Here is a 16,344-nt window from a genome sequence, read left to right as displayed (position 1 = left end):
GGTATTCCTGTGTTAAGTGGGAGTCCTTCGTCCGTACTAGCCTTACGACAGGGTACTCACACTTACGCAGGGCACTGGAAGACAGCTGAGTGGCGGGATTATATTGGGACCCCCATTCGTTAGTCACTAACGTTACGTCGTAGTGACTGAACGAAAGGGAACGTCTCGGTTACGGATGTAACCCTCGTTCCCTGAGGAGGGAACAGAGACGTAACGTCCCCTTGCCACATCAGTTGTGCTACCTGGAACGCAGGAGTTCAGTCTTGGCTCCTCAAGCAGGTAACATAATGCGATATTGCCTCGTACTTCCTTATATACTCACGAGGTGAGGCGGAGTTACGTATGCAAATTCCGCATGCCCATGGCATTGGCACGCCATTGGGCGTTTTCTCAAAACTCGAAGTTGATAGGCTTCTAAGCAAAACCCCCATTCGTTAGTCAATGGAAGCTTTAGCGTAAGTTCTGCCAGGAAGACTTAATTGTCATGTCACTTTAATTTTATCTATCCAATCACATGCTAAATACCTGGGTATAAAAGATCGGTACTTACTCATGTCTGAGTTCGCAAATGCTGATGCTCCCATTCACCGCCATCCTCCCCACCACCTCCAAGTCAAATCCTTCCCTACATCCACCCCACCACCACCAGGATGGTCCCTTCCATACCTCACGTGGGGGTCGGCTGCGCCTCTGCCTTCGTCTTCAGGCAGGATATGCAGAGTCCGGACCCTCAGATTGCGAGCTACGGACGGGGCCTATGCCAATATACTTTATTGCTTGCTGGGTTGTTAATAAATGGATAATTGTCACAGTATTTATTCTCCCGAGTCTTTCTGGCAGAACTAACGTTACATCTCCGTTCCCTCCTCAGGGAACGAGGGTTACATCCGTAACCGAGACGTTCACTTCTCATCAGTTCTCTCAGCCTCAGTTCAGTGAACTGCTGTAGTTACTAGCATATATTTCAGGTTATTAGTTTATTTCTAGTCGGAGGGACTGTCACTCATGTCAGAAAGTTAGTAATTTTAGTAAATTATGGATCAGCGCTGACTCGAGACGCAAACCGCTTAGAGCGATTCAGTCCGATTTGGTGAACTGGTTCGACCAGTTCACTAAAAAGAACCGGTTCAAAAGAACGATTCGTTCGCAAACCGGACATCACTACTGGACCAGAGACGGAGCGATTGCTAACAAAGTTATATTGTACTGAGTTGTGAGAGCGCTGTCAGCGCAAGTTTATTTTGTTTGTATCTGAGAGTTCTGAAGAAACACGAGTCACAGTCACGCAGAGTTTGTCTTCCTCCTTATCTTACCAACTTTGTAACACATGTAATGTACCATTACATCTGTCGAGATGAACGAGTTACGAGTAAGTGTTGATTATAGCATTATATTTAGATATTTTCCTGTCATATGAAAGGCGTCAGTGAGTACACAGCGCAAACATAGACACAACAGCTGTAATCGAATGTAATCCAGTTTATTGTGGGCATAGCTGGCTAGCCTAGCCCGGATACTCCCACGCTTACCCCTCTTCTGCTTCATCTCGCGCCGCGCATGGTGCCTCCGCTGTGGGCCAGATGCAGTACTGGGGGTCGGTGATGTTGAAGGCTGATCGGTCAGTGCAGCCCGAGCTTTGGCGTGCGTGAGATTTATCTCTAAAGATGTGGCTCTGCCGATGTTGAGAAGAAACTCACGACTGTATGCACATTTTAGAACAGATAGACGTGACGAGGACGTACAAAAACACTGACTCACAAGATAGAAAACACGAAAACACCGTTCTATCAGGAGAGAGAAGCCGCAGCGTTTGCACAAATAATAAAATTCTGTGTGAACTTTAATAATTAGCTACACATCAGAAATCACTGATCACAGATCAGAAGGAACTGAAAAAAGACTTCTGTTTTCATTTGTACAACCAAACACTGATAAACTGCCAGCATTCACTCATTCACAAGCCATGATCTCTCGAGGACAAACAAATATGGCGCTCGCATGGGCGTGCCAAATTCTCTGGGCGGAGGAAAGGGAGGTAACCGTTCCTGGTATGATGTCATAACAGGAAAATTCCAGATCAGCTCGTCTGGGCTGCCATTTTCTCAAAGGCAGAGAAAGACAGCCAGAACTCTGTTTACACCGATCAAAATTTCTAGCCACTTGGGGACAATATTCAGGCTAGGGGAACTCATATTAATGTTGAAAAACCTCATAAAATGAAAATGTCATGCCATGGGAATGTGTAAATGTGTGTGCACTCTTTGTCAGTATATGTATTATTTTTGTGTGAGGTGAAAAACTCCCAGTATTCTCGAATACAACGGACAAAAACACCAATCTGACAGACAATGGTAGCGCTAGGCACAGAAGCTAGTTTCTGTTTGTTTTAACGGGTGCTTTAAAGTTTCCGGGTCTATGATGTCACCCGCCTATGACGTTCTGTCACTCTATTGGACTGGTTACATACTGTACGTGCTTCAGGACGCAATCATGCAGAGGCGTTCCCACAGAACTGACGCAGCGCCAGTTCCCTTGAAAGGGAACGTTGTTTATTTTAGACTAGCTAGACACGCCTACCACCTCTCTCGCCTTATCGCTGAGCTCAGGTTTCAGTCTCAGCCGTTGCCATGGAGTTGTTTTCTTTGGACAGTGCTCTTAAAGCGACACAGAGAGAAAGAAGGTAAAAGGAAAGAGTGCACTCATACAAAGAGAGGAAAAAGGGAGGAAGAGAAAGGGAAATAGGGATTGTGGCAGACGGAGAACTGTAACAAACTTTTGAAAAAATGAATTAACAGAAAGCTGTTATGAGACAAACAATGGGAAAACTTGGAAGCGGAAGTGACAGAGCGAGACAGAGAGAAAGAAACTACAGAGCGAGACAGAGAGAAAGAAACTAATTATGGGGTGAAAAGAGAGATGGGAAAAAAACTGTCAGAGGAATGTAAGTGAAATGCAAGGGTGTGTCAAAGGCCAAAAAATCATCCATAAACACCCAGACAAACATTCACAGCCTGCACAGAGATAGCAGGGACTCACTTAACTGTTAATCTTTTAATGTATTTTATTTTATTTTTCAGTTTAAAAGCTACAAAACACTGTTACACAGTATAAGCAAAAGCTGACAAAAATCCAGCACACATAAACAAATACACAACATAACTGCATCCAAGTCTTTGATTGAAGAGATAGTAGGGTATATATTTCAAATTTAACATATGACCAAGAACATGATGTCTATTGGATTTGTTGTGCATTGAACATGAATGTTTATTAGCACCAACATGTGGCACTAATCTATGTGTGGAAGAAGATTGTGCAGTAAACTGAGAAAGCCGTTTAAATTTCTTGAATTTGAATTAATTTTGAGGTGAGAAAATAGAAAGAAAAAAAGGTTGTATTTAAGAATGCAATTTAAGAAATGGATGTAGCAACACAATCTCATTCACTCTTGCTGAATTAGTGGCTAAATCATATGAATTTCAAATCTCATTCGCACATTTTCGTGCAATCTGCTCACGCCCTACTTAGAGTGTAGTGGTGGGTTTGGGGGTGGAACTTCATACTTACTTTTTTTTTTTAATGTGACATTTCTGAACAAATCAAATTGTACAAAATCATACCAAATATCCCCCTAAAAAATAGGGAATGTGTTTTTTTTTTACTATAAAAGCAACTGCAAAAATTTTCAAAACAACTGGAGTTCAAAAATTATATTTTATCATTTTTAATAAAATTACTTTTTTTGGTCCAGGGTGGAAGAACACTTAATTTCCCACAGTTGAATTTTATTGAATTACAATTCAATAAAATCCTCTTCCCTGTCATTCCCATTCAAATTCCAAATTCGAAACGGTCCAAATTCACACTTATAAATAAAAAAAAATACTATTTCTTCAATTCTGAATTTTACACAACCCTGTGGAAATCCTCACTGACCTGAAAAAAATGTTTAAGCCCTTTTTTTTTTTTAGTTAATAGTAAAATTCCATCAAATTGAATTGAATAATCCTTACATATTTTAATTGAATAATTAATTAATGATTGCTCATTTATTAAATTAAAATATGTAAGGATTATTCAATTCAATTAAATTTTTTTTTAGTATACACTGTAAAAAAAATGTTTAAGTACAATCATTGCTTTAAAACCAGGGGTGTCCAATCCTGATCCTGGAGGGCCACTGTCCTGCAAAGTTTAGCTCCAACCCCAATTAAACACACCTGAACCAGCTAATCAAGGTCTTTTTAGCGATACTAGAAACTTCTAGGCAAGTGTGAGGCAAGTTGGAGCTAAACTCTGCAGGACAGTGGCCCTCCAGGACCGAGTTTGGACACCCCTGCTTTAAACGATACCAGACGATGAACAAGGGTCTTATCTAGCCAAACGATCAGTTTCTGCGAGAAACCGAGCAGTATTTATGCTATTAATTTTACCTCTTATCAGACGAACGTAATCATCTCTGAGCTCCACCATAACTTCCGCTAAGTAAGGTCAAAATAGGAGCATGATCATAGATGTATACGTAGATGCCTCATTAGCGCCTGAACGGATCAGTAGAATGAGGCATCTACGATCGATAGATCTATCACCACGTTGGTATTTTGACCTCACTTAGCGGAAGTTATGGCGGAGCTCAGAGATTATCACATTCGTCTGATAAGGGGTAAAATAATAGCATAAATACTGTTCGGTTTCTCGCAGAAACTGATCGTTTGGCTAGATAAGAGCCATATTCATCGTCTGGTATCGTTCGTTTAAAGCCCTTTGAAGCTGCACTTGAACCGTTTGGAGCCCATTGATGTCCATTATAAGATGATCATCAAAAACCTTAATTTCTTTTTGACTGCAGAAAGAAAGACATGGACATCTTGGATGACACAGGGGTGAGTAAATTATCAGCAGAAGTTTATTTAAAAGTGAACTAATCCTTTAGGCTTACGATGGTTTTGGGAAACGCAGCCCTGGAAATTAGAGTGAGAGGCTTTTCAGCACTGCAAGATAGCTTTTCAGCCCCAAAAGACGCTTGACACTCACAATTTTGAAAATCAGCTTCTGCTTAAAGGGATAGTTGACCCAAAAATGAAAATGTGATGTTTATCTGCTTACATGTAGGTGTCTTTGTTTCTTCAGTAGAGCACAAATTAAGATTTTTAACTCCAACCGTTGCAGTCTGTCAGTCGTATAATGCATGTGAATGGTACATGACTACTAGCATCATCTATCAGAGTAAAAGACACCTGCACAGACAAATCCATATTAAACTCTGCAGCTCGTGACAACACATTGATGTCCTAAGACATGAAACGATCGGTTTGTGCGAGAAACCGAACAGTATTTATATAATATTTTTACCTCAAAAACTATCTATGTCCGACACCCATTCAGCGCGCCATCACTTCCGGTAAGTGTGGTCAATGTACATAATAATAATAATAATAATAATAATAATAATAATAATAATAATAATAATAATAATAATTTGTTACATTTATATAGCGCTTTTTTGGGTACTCAAATCGCTTTACATATAGAAGGGGGAATCTCCTCAACCAACACCAAAGTGCAGCACCACCTGGATGATGCGACAGCAGCCATATTGCGCCAGAACGCCCACCACACACCAGCTTATGGTGGAGAGGAGATGGAGTAATGAAGCCAATCGGTATATGGGGACGATTGAAAGGCCATAATGGACAGAGGCCAATTTGGCCAAGATGACGGGGTTACACCCCTACTCTTTTTCCGAAGGACATCCTAGGATTTTTTTTTAAGACCACAGAGAGCCTCGGTTTAACGTCTCATCTAAAGGATGTGCTCTTTGACAGTATAGTGTCCCCTACTGGGGTGTTAGGACCCATACAGACCACAGGGTGAGCACCCCCTGCTGGCCCCACTAACACATCTACCAGCAGACACCTGGTTTTCCCAGGAGGTCTCCCATCCGGGTTATGACCGCGCTCAGCCCTGCTTAACTTCAGTAGGAAACAAGTCTTGTGCTGTGTTCCAGTTCATTTTTATTATGTCCTTCACTCGTTAACTTCCCTCCGTCTCGTTCACTCGGATGTGCGTCATTGCTTACTTTGCATGAGTGCCCACTACTGGAGGAACATTTGCAAAACTGGAACGTCCTAAGCCCTTGATCACTTTGAACCCACTATGGAGTTGATTTATTATTTATTTTTTTCCTTTACGAAATTGTTTAATGAAGTATTCTTTATGTATATAGGTGTATTTGGGTTGTTTTTAAATGTTTTTAAAAAATAATAAAAATATCATAGAGTTGTTTGTGGTGGGGTAAATTAAATGCATTATGCAGTGCATTGTGGTATATGAAGCTGCCTGAAGTGTACATATGAAGTAGACTCGCTCCCTCGGTCAAAATCGAGGGAGCAAGGGTCTGTCCATATAAACTTCCCTTGTCCACTTCACGAAGTGGAACGCACTTCAAAATGGCGACGGGGATTCCCTCGAGGGGAAGTGCTTAGGGAAGTTTGCAAGTGCGTGTCTAAAACTGGAGTGGAACGCAGCATTGGGCAAAAGGGTGATATGGCTGCTGGCAAATTATCAGACAGAGTGCCGGAAGTGATCTCTTGCACGTATCTCTATGCCAGATTGTGTACATTGACCTCACTTACCGGAAGTGATGGCACGCTGAACGGGTGTTAGACATAGAATGTATTCGAGGTAAAAAAAAATTACAAATACTGTTCGGTTTCTCGCACAAACCAATCGTTTCTTGTCTTAGGACATCAATGTGTCGTCACAAGCTGCGGGGTTTAATATGGATTTGTCTGTGCATGTTTTTTTTTACTCTCAGATTTTTTTTTCGATTTACATGCATTAAACAACTATCACACTGCAACTGTTGAAGTTAAAAATCTTCATTTGTGTTCTATTGAAGAAACAAAGACACCTACATCTTTGATGCCCTGGAGATAAGCAGATAAACATCAAATTTCCATTTTTGGGTGAACTATCCCTTTATGTTAAATCCGGGGTTTTACAACTTTGAGTAGCATGTTGCATACTGGCATTAGGTAGTAGTGTTATAATTTGATAATTAAATACCATTACATTCAAACAGTTCTAAAGCAGGATAAAACCTTGTATGTGGTTCATTCACTTCATGTTTTTAGAGATTAAAAGCTTAAAGAAGAATCTCTAGTTTTCATTCTTGTTGCTACTTTTACGTTACTTTTACTTTTTTAATGCTCAAGTGCAATTTTAATGTGGTACTTTTTTACTTTTACTCAAGTATGATTCTGGCCAGATACTTTTACTTGAGTAAAAATTTCATTCAGTACTTGTACTTTCACTTGAGTAACATTTTTGAGTACTTTTTACACCTCTGCCCTCAAGCCATCCAAGGTGTATATGACATTCTTCTTTCAGACGAATACAATCAGAGTTATATAAAAAATAAATTCCTGGCTCAAGCTTTATAATGGCAGTGAATGGCAGCCCAAAAAAATTTATCCATCCATTATAAAAGTAATCCACACGGCTCTGGGGGGTTAATAAAGGCCTTCTGAAGCAAATCGATGGGTTTGTGTAAGAAAAATATCCATATTTAACACGTTATTGTTACAAACAGAGGTGACACGGATAACAGAAGTGGATGATGACAGAGTTTATTGACAGAACCAGGAAGTGAGCAGATGAGGTGAGTATCAGGAATGGCAGTTCAGGTGAATAGAGATTTCAATGGCAGATACTATACGTTCTTGATTGCAGGTCAGAGGGACGATGGAGCGAAGGAGATACGGAACCAGGAGACGAGACAAGACGAGGAGACACTCAGGATACGATGGAGATCAGGTAGGGTTACGGGTGAGTCCGTGGAAGCTGGCAATAGCGTGAGCATGTGCATAGGATACTGGACAGTGACTGAGTGTGTGCGTGGGGCTTAAGTGCAGGTGGTGATTGCAGTGATGATGACGTGCAGGTGTGTGTGCTCAGTACTCGGGTGATTGGGATCGTTGTGCCTGGGAGAGGGTGGAGCCTGGCGTGCTTGTAACATTAACCCCCCCCTCCACGGCCATCTCCTGAGGGCCGAGGACCCCGACGCCGTGGTGGTCGACCTCTACCCTGAGGCGCCGGTCTGTCTGGGCGAGAAGCGTGGAACGTTTCCAGTAAGTTCGGATCTAGGATGTCGTGCCTGGGTACCCAAGAACGCTCCTCTGGACCGTACCCCTCCCAGTCCACTAGGTACTGTAGTTGACCACCACGACGCCGGGAGTCCAAGATTTCCTGGACCTGGTAAGCCGCGCCGTCGTCAATGAGGAGAGGAGGAGGCTCCGGGGTAACGCCAGGCTCTGGGGAAACAGAAACAGAGGGGTAGTGAGGTTTCAGGAGGGACGCATGGAAAGTGGGGTGAATCCGGTACTGAGATGGAAGCTGAAGTTTATACGTGACGGGGTTGATCTGCTGCAGGATAGTAAAGGGGCCAATGAATCTGGGACTCAACTTCTTACACTGCAGACGCAGTCTGATGTCCTGGGTGGACAGCCAGACCTTCTGCCCAACCTGGAAAGTAGGTGCTTCTGAGCGGCGAAGGTCGGCTGTCATCCTGCGTCTGCGGAGGGCCCGTTGAAGTTGGTGGTGGGTCCCAGACCCCCTCACTCTCCCGGAACCAGTAATCCACCGCAGGGATGTCGGAGGGTTCCCCGGACCACGGGAAGAGGGGAGGTTGATAGCCGAGTACGCACTGAAACGGGGCAAGGCCGGTGGTTGGCTGTCAGAGGGAGTTTTGTGCGTACTCGGCCAATCCAAGGAACTGGTTCCAGGAGTCCTGGTGGCCATGACAGAAGGTATGGAGGAAACGGCCAATCTCCTGGATCTTCCGTTCCGTCTGCCCGTTCGTCTGGGGATGGTATCCTGACGTGAGGCTAATGGTCACACCTAGGAGAGAGAAGAAGGCCTTCCATACCTTGGAGATGAACTGGGGACCTCTGTCTGATACGATGTCTTCGGGGATGCCATAATAATCGTCCCCCTTACGTATCCGGATGAGGTTGAACGCGCTGCGGAGGTCCAACTTCGTGAACACAGTGGCACCACGGAGATGTTCAAGGGCAGCTGGGACGAGAGGAAGGGGATATCTAAACTTGACGGTGATATTGTTGAGTGCTCGGTAGTCGATGCAGGGCCGCAAGCCTCCGTCCTTTTTCGCCACGAAGAAGAAACTCGAAGCAGCAGGGGAGGTGGAAGGACAGATGTAGCCTTGCTCCAGCGCCTCCTTGATGTAATCCTCCATGGCCTTCTCCTCCGGAAGTGAGAGGGGATAGATCTTACCCTTGGGCACTGGTTCACCTGGCAGCAGATCGATGGCACAGTCCCATGGCCGATGGGGAGGCATCTTGGAAGCCCGTTGGGGACAGAAGACGTCACTGAAGGGGGCGTAACAGGAGGGAACATCCACCGAACGTCTCTCTACCGGACTCTCGATGGACGTGGCGCAGACAGGGCGATCTTGGGAACGCGGAGAGGGACGAAGCGGTGGATATGGGAAGCAGTCTGGGAAGCAGCTGTCGCCCCACTTCAGGACTTCTCCTGTCTTCCAGGAGATGACTGGGTTGTGCTGCTCTAACCATGGGCGCCCTAGAATGATGTCAGTGGTGGATTCCTCCAGAACCAGCAGGTGTAGCCGCTCCATGTGGAGGATTCCAACTTGCACTCCGATGGGGCCCACGGAGCGACTAACCTGCCTCTGACTGAGGGGTTTCTCGGTTACCGACTGGATTTGGTAGATAGTCGGAGTGGTGGTCGTGTGGAGCTTGAGCTGGCGGCAGAGGGTTCCCGGCTGACCCTGAATCGAGGAGGGCAGTAACTGGAAGGGAGATACCAGCAGCAGTAAGGTTTACAGTAGTGGTGAGTGGCTTCATTTTATTGAGTGAAGGAATTATGGCACTCACCATGGGTCGAGGAGGACGGACTGGGCATTCGGAGATGTATTGCCAGGGAGACCGCAGAATAGACAGAGATTCTGGGTCAGCCGCCTCTGCCGCTCAGTTGCTGTCAGTCATGAGTTTTCCAGTTGCATTGGTTTGGGATTGGGTTCTGGAGGGCTGACACCATCTGGTCGGCGGAGGAAGGGAGAGAATGACGACTGGCCCTGGTGTTCTTCTATACACGACTGCATACGAGTGGCGAAGCGGATGGAGTGTTGTATAAAGCGTTCAAGCCCGATGGTGTCCTCGTATGCAGCGAGATGCAGCCGCACCCGAGGATCCAGACCCTGTCGGTAGGTCGTAATCAAGGACTGTTCGTTCCATCCACTGGCAGCAGCGAGGGTTCGAAACTGGAGAGCATACTCATTTACTGTGGAGGTACCTTGTTTCAGATGGTAGAGCTGTTCACCGATCGACGAATCCCAGGATGGACTCTTTGAAATGTGACATGAACCCGGACAGGGTCTGGATCACTGGACTGTCGTTGGACCATAAGGATTCAGCCCACCGGAGCGCTTTACCAGTCAATTGTGAGGTGATGAACGCCACCTTGGTGCGATCGTTCGGGTACAGGCGCGGCTGCATCTCCAGGACCAGCGAACATTGAAGCAGGAATCCGTTGCAATCCTCCGCCGAACCAGAGAAGGGCGGCGGTCTGGCCATGGGACTGGCACACTCAGGGGGCGAAGAAGCAGTGGTGTTGATTCCGGAAGTGCTCGCTGGTGAAGGTGAAGGTGCAGGTGCGCTGGAGGGAAGAGCTCGCCGAACAGAGTCAACGAGCTCTTGGAAGGGATCCGGGGTGCTCATCCTGGTGCTGTGCGGTGTTGGTCCGGTATTCTGTTACAAACAGAGGTGACACAGATAACAGAAGTGGATGATGACAGAGTTTATTGACAGAACCAGGAAGTGAGCAGATGAGGTGAGTATCAGGAATGGCAGTTCAGGTGAATGGAGATTTCAATGGCAGATACTATACGTTCTTGATTGCAGGTCAGAGGGACGATGGAGCGAAGGAGACACGGAACCAGGAGACGAGGCAAGACGAGGAGACACTCAGGATACGATGGAGATCCGGTAGGGTTACTGTTGAGTCCGTGGAAGCTGGCAATAGCGTGAGCATGTGCATATGATACCGGACAGTGACTGAGTGTGTGCGTGGGGCTTAAGTGCAGGTGGTGATTGCAGTGATGATGATGTGCAGGTGTGTGTGCTCAGTACTCGGGTGATTGGGATCGTTGTGTCTGGGAGAGGGTGGAGCCTGGCGTGCTTGTAACAGTTATAAAGTAATATATCTACCTTCCGGGCGGACAACTTACGCGTTCAACTTACAGAAAAAGTGTAAATGGCGCGGCGATGACGTCGGACGTATAGTGTAAAGCGCGATGATGACGTTGGACGTAGCGTAAGCCTTTTGAACTTCGAGAGGCGTTCATGGGCTAATTTTCATTTTTGGGTGAACTATCTCTTTAATATGCTAGTGGTTTTAAATGTTGTTTTCGTTGCTTTTTTGCATTTGAATATTGCACTTTACTAGTAGATACAGCATGAAATAAACATGTATGAACATCAGAGAATATGTTGAAATATACAGTACAATGTACGAAATCTGTATCTTATGTAATCGCACACTCAGTGTTTCAATTGCGCAGATGTTAATAAACGTCAATAAATAGTTTTTAAACAATGTCATGTCACATTTACCTCAGAAAAGATATTAGTAATTCATTAGTCAGCTAGAAAAATAAACTCCAGAGAAGAACATTTTCCTCAGTATATTTACCATATTGCACAGTTATTGCATTTTTGCTTTAACTACCTGTTCTTCAGTATTTAATGTATGTTTGAATAAATCTTTTTTATGACAGCACCACTTAAAAGTTGTATCTCTCTCTCTCATTTTTTTCAGCCCGCTGATGATGAGAGACATTGTTCGTGGGGTTAATGTAGGACATCTTGACCGTGAATGAGGACATCAGACATTAAAATGCCTTCCCAGATGATGTCGTGGATGTGGCTGTGATACTGGAAGTATTGTGGTTTTGGATCTAGAAGATGTCCTAAATGCCTTTGCCACACTGTTTGGACTCCTTTATGCTTTGAACAATGACTGTCTCAAAGAGCTATGAGGTTATCCAACATTTTTTATCAAGGTTGTTTGGGAGAGCTGCACAGCTAAGATTGATGGACTGAAAAAAAATGCAGTGAGCTAACACTGATGCATATGTGCTGTTTATGTTCATTGATAAATGTACTGAAGCTTGAGAGCTTACACATTGTTAATTAAAATTAACTTAAATTAAGTTTAGATTAAAATGGTATAAAGCCAATTCAGAGGTGTTTAACAGTCTTTGCCGTTTCTTTTTGAAAGTTTCTGAAGAAAGGGCAATTCTGTACTGGACATTTTCCAACATGGGTTAGCTTGTTTCATTAAGTTTTTCAAAACAAATTGCTTTATTTGAAAACTGAGGCAAGCACAAGACATACATTAGCTATGTTTCCATCCACCTATTTTTATGTGAATTTTGGGATATTAAATACAGTGGCTTCTTTTACTTCTGATAATTAGTACCAGTTTATCAGGAAGTGATCATTTTCTTCTCTTTGACTGAGTGAATGGAAACACTGCTTTATTTGCATGTTTTAATTATATATATTTTACGCAAGTGTATTGTACAAGTTAAACTCACAACTTTGGATGCAAACAGCTATTGAGGCAGGCATAAGATGCCTTTTTTGTATGGTTGTTTTAGGTGTTTGTTTTTGCAATAAATTTAATTGTGTATTGATATGTGTTGCTGTGATTTTAATTTGCCATAATTTTAGTCTAAATCAAATGTAATTTAAAAATATAGTAATGCAATTAATACTGATTAAAGCAGCTTTGCAACGAACTAAAGTGAAGTTTTCATGACTAGAAAATTTAAGTTCAGAAAAAGTGAAGTTTTAATTACTATCAAATTTAAGTTTAGATAACTAAAGAGAAGTTTTTATTACTAAATTGAATTAGTTCAGATAACTTATCCAAATAAGTAAGAAAAACAAAACAAAAAAAAACAAAAAAAAGATAAATTATATCGTGTTGACACGATGTCGTGCCATATCGTGTTTTTTACTGCGATAAGCCAGCCTGACACTCCCATGGCTCTCACTGATTTCACCATGAGTCATACAGGTGACACAGGTGACAAGCGTCTACAGATACAGACCTGTGACTGTTTACCATCCAAACTAAAGGGAGTTTCCTGCACAACTGGTTTTTTGTCTTCTCCGTCCAAAAACACCATCAGACAAAAAAGAAAATGAACAAAGACTTTCCTGAGAATTTATCTTGAATTCTCCCATACCCCATTGGCAAAGTGCTGTTTAAATAAAGTTTAAACTTTGGTAAATTCTAAGCTAAAAACTGATTCTAGATTTTCACTGGAAAACATTTTATTTTTTATGTTATTATTTTGCTACATGATTGCTAAGCTAACCCATAGATCAATGTAAGTTTTCACGAAGTTGGTGGCACTATTACTATTTTTTCCGATTCATGTTTCCTCTATCTAGAGTGTTTGAACTATAGTAAATGTCATGGAATCCCTCTCTTTCTTTTCTTCTACCTCTTTGAGCGTCTTTGATAAGCAATAGTGTCTGAGGAACAGATTTATGATGGCCTAGACAGTGCAGGCTTTATCTGAATGGAAGTCACATTCAGTATTCTTTAATGTGTGTAAATGGCAAAGACTTGCTATTCAGACCCTCTCTGCAGGGCCCCTGTAACCACCCTTGGAAATACTTAACCTTCATATAAGACTATACTTGAAACCCGAATAAGTTGGCAAAACTCAAAACAAATTGAGGTAATCAGTTACATCAAAATCTTAAAGTTAAGCAATTCAAAGTTTAAGTGAGCAGAACTGACAGATTTTAATTTTGTACTCATACATTTTAATTGCTCTTAATTTGAAATATTTGAGTACGCCAATTCATATATTTAACTTGAAATTATCATAGCTCAACTTAAATATCTTAGTAGTTGGAAACTTTAAGCTTTAAAGGAGTAGATCACTCAAAAAAAGTGCATCCATTCCTCATAAACATACTCCACAGGCTCCGGGGGGTTAATAAAGGCCTTCTAACGCAAATCAAGGTTTTGTAAGAAAAATATCCATATTTAAAACCTTGGATATATTTCCTACAAAACACCATTGATTGGCTTCAGAAGGCCTTTATTCTCAAACCATTCTGTTCTCAAACCAAGCTTTTGCTCCAGTTGTCACCATGATGGTAATCCCAGACAAAACCCAACATAACGGAAACTCTTCTAAATTAGCATAGCAAAACAGTAAACACGACTAAATCTCCCACTTACATTATTCTTGCACAAAAAAATCATTATATAACACTTAATTTAAGCATTTACTCTCCCTTTCGAGTGTCATGGCAAAGTGGGAAATGGGAGCTTTAGCGTAATTCTACCTGGAAGACTCAAATGCCACGTCATTCATTCATTATCTATAGCCAATCATTGTTCATCGTCTGTAGTATATAAGTTCTGTTCCTACCCATTACTACGTTCCCAGATACTGACACCAGCGTTCACCCCCATCCTCCCCACCACCACCAGGTCGGTCCCTGTCCATAAATCAGGGGGTAGGCTCTGCCCCGTGCCTTCATCTTCAGGCAGGAACTGTAAGCATCCGCTACCCTCCGGATTCAGACTATGGACGGGGTCTACGCCAAAGAACTTTATCATTTCATCTATTCGATGCTCATTGTACAAACTGTAAATAAATCTTATTCAAATGTTATTCTTGCCTCTTTTTAGTCTTTCGGGTAAGAAAGAGAAATCCCAGCGCAGTTTCAGTTAAATATACGTTTTTTTAAGTTTGTTTTAAAGTTCTAAATACTCATAAAAGTTTCTTTGATTGAACTAATTTGATTAATTTAAGTTTACCCTACTCAAACCAATTCATCATTTTGGGCATTAGGGTTTACAGTGAGAGACCCATTTTAAAATGTCTACTTAATTCTAAAGTATTATGTTGAGACTTAATCTGGTCAATGTATTTTTCGAACTCAGACAAAGTCAGAAAAGCAAACAATTAAATTAGAGTAACTGGGAGTGAGTAAGTGAGAGACAGAAAGAAAGAAAGAATAAACTAGTTGTCTCGCCCAATCACTTCTTTCTTTTCCCACTCTGTTTCTACACCTCCTTAAAGCAAGCAGACATGCTGTGACTTCACCACTTCCCAAAATGCCCTCTCTTTTCTACAGAAGCAGGATATCTTCAGTATCACAGCCAAATAAGTTCACATGCAAAAGAAAACATGATCAATTTTCGGAAAATATTCTGTGTACAATCACATGCAATACAATAGAAAACGATTTGCTGATTAGTTGCTTAGTCGGGCAAACCCTCAGACAAATTTCGGTTCAGAAATTTTACGTATGACCAACTTTTAATAAGTACATGCTAAGGTGTGAGCTTCTGAGAGATTGCTAGGTGTGATTAATATTGAAGAACACCTCAAAGAGCATAACTTCTGATCTTTAATGAAGTTAATTCCTGGGACAACTTATATGACATTGTGAAATGATGGTTATATTTGTTGTTAAAAAAATTAGTGATCTCCAAAGGATTTTAGGATGCCATTTGCCAATATATATATATATATATATATATATATATATATATATATATATATATATATATATATATATATATATATATATATATATATATATATACAGTGGTTATCCCTAAGTGGGATTTAGCAAGTGGGGGAACCCTCACATTTTGTGTAGGTGCAACAGGGAAAAATGACTCACCGTGGGGCAACATATTGAGTATCGTTGTATAGCAATACTTTATTATATATACTTAATTAATTAACACTTAATTACTTTAGTATCACAATACTTATTTACTTGATATTTTAATGGTTTTATTGTGGTCCATCTACATCTACACTGATATGATGATGATACTATGTTAAAATTGCTGAGCACCACAATATGGAACACAACCTTGTTTTTCACAGTGTAAATTCAAACATAAAAATGGGAAGTCCAAAACTGATTCAAATGTAACAAACCAAAATGGCTGAAGACACAACTACAACAGAAATAATTCACAACCTAGATAGAACTATTGCAGAGTCAATGTCAAAATGCTGAATCGAAAGTTTTTCTGTATCATAAAACATAAGAAACAACAACAACAACAACAAAACAACAATGTATGATGGTCGAAATATTGTGGCCATTCTCACATCCAGTCAAAATAGCTCCCATATTGACTGGTACTGTGATTTGATTTGTCCTTTTAACTCCACTGCAACCAGGCCTGGATTAATAACACCCTACGTGTAACTCTGGGGCAATAACAAACCTAAGGGCCATAGTA

This window comes from Gobio gobio (assembly GCF_949357685.1).
Source record: "Gobio gobio genome assembly, chromosome: 12".
NCBI lineage: Eukaryota > Metazoa > Chordata > Actinopteri > Cypriniformes > Gobionidae > Gobio > Gobio gobio.
The sequence above is the reverse complement of the archived record's forward strand: the minus strand, read 5'-3'. Positions refer to the sequence as shown.